Below are 2,012 nucleotides of genomic sequence, written 5' to 3' on the forward strand. Positions count from 1 at the left end.
AAAAAAAAAAAAAAAAAAGGGAGGCTCATTTTGTCACTGAATAAAACCACCATTAGACTCAATTAGCACAACAGATTTTTTTTGTCACACACACCAGTCTCTCAAATAAAATAAATAAATTATCAGACATGCTCGAGACAGATGTCGGGACGTTTTTGTGAGCGAGCATGGTTTATTTATTATGTGCCGGGGGAAAAAAAAGTGGTACAAAGGAGGCGTCCGAGCGTGAACCCGCGAGCTCGTTTGGCTTCTTTTCTTCGTCCATCCAGGCTTCAATCGCCTCTGCTCATCTTTTTTTTGTCTGCAATCTGTCGGCATGGTACGACAGACCGGGAGGGATGGATGGAGCTGGGTCGGGTGCGCGCGGGACTCTCTTTCAGACGCGTGGAGGACATGGAGAAGATTCCGTCTCTTTGCGCCGATGTCTGCGTCTTTCTTCCGAGAAGGAAAAGAAGAACATGCGCACTTGGGATATGTCTTTTCCTATTCTTTATCGAGGCTATCATTCTTTTAGAAACTGGACTTCAAGGTAGACTTTAACAGGTTTAAGACCGGAACCAGCGTTGTAATTCAAAGTATTCTATAGGATATTTTAAGATGTAGTCCACCATACACTACATTACCGGGTTTATTTTTTTACAAAATTATGAAGACTTTATTGCTTGTTTGTTATTTGTATTAATACAAAATTTACAGAATTTCTCTCGTGCAGCAGTCTTTCTGAAAAAGCCTATAAAAATTATTTGAAATCATCACATTGAAGGATGATGGATTGCGCGCTTCATTTTACGACTTTTCAATAGCTCAGTGCTTTTATAACGGTACAAACAAAAGTGGATGACTCCTCTCGTGGCAGCAGGTCACATTTGAGAGAGAGAGAGAGAGAGAGAGAGAGAGAGAGAGACAGAGAGAGACACAGAGACAGAGAGAGAGAGAGAAATGATGAAGAGTGAGATATTTGTTCTGTAAAAGGGACAAAAAAACAACAAAAATAAATATTATATTGTCTGAAATTGTTTTAATATTTCGTTTAATATTTATGAATCTAAAAATTAAGCAACAACGTTTTGTTAGTTTTTTTACATTGCGATTAAGTGAATTATTCTCCAAATAAATATGCGTTTGTTTGGTCGCTGCATGGAATACCATTTCTTTAGTTTGTAAGTAATCTTGCAACATTTCATGATTTATTTGGAAAACGTGGATAATAAAACAATGTATTAAGTGCATTGAAAATGCATAGAAGTTAGGCATATTATTATTAGTTTTTATGTTCTTGTTTTTTTTATCCGACCCAATTGTCTGATTAATAAATGACTCAGCTTGGAAGTTGCTGTTCTTGTTAGTTGCAATGTATTTAGTTCAACTAATTCAAAGGCATCTTTTCACTCATCGTGTGTGTGTGTGTTGTGTGTGTGTGTTGTGTGTTGTGTGTTGTGTGTTGTGTGTTGTGTGTTGTTGTGCTGAGTTGATAAGGCTGTAATTACGGTAAACAAGGAGCACAGCACAGTTAGCTACATCTCTGCACTAACGTGCTCCCATCAATCTTATATCCATGACATCAATAAAAATAGAAAAACAAATTCGCCCCCTGCAAGTTAATGCGGTGCATCTGAGCGGAAAGTAGACATTTTCACGCGTTGTGGAGATGAGGAGTGACTTTTAATAAAAACAAAACCGCAAAAAAAACCATAAAGTGTAATACATACTGATGGGAGTGGTTTGTTCAGGCTGGAGTCTCTAAGGCTTGTTACCTTCAGATCCATGAGTGATAGTTGTTCATTTGTTGCTGATGGACGACAGTTGGCGTTAGGCGGGGCTCGAACCCGTGACCTCTCGGTTACAGTACGGGCTCTACATACCACAAGGCCCGGGTGATTTGTTTTTTTTTTCTCCTTTCCTCTCGCTCTTTCTCTCTCTGATCCGCCTTTGCCGTCTGTATTCACTCAATTAGAGATTTCTGAGGAGAAAAACAATCGATCTTCCATCCGTACAAGCCCCAGTTTAACAAA

The sequence above is a fragment of the Etheostoma spectabile genome, chromosome 16 (genome assembly GCF_008692095.1).
Source record: "Etheostoma spectabile isolate EspeVRDwgs_2016 chromosome 16, UIUC_Espe_1.0, whole genome shotgun sequence".
Taxonomy (NCBI): Eukaryota; Metazoa; Chordata; class Actinopteri; order Perciformes; family Percidae; genus Etheostoma; species Etheostoma spectabile.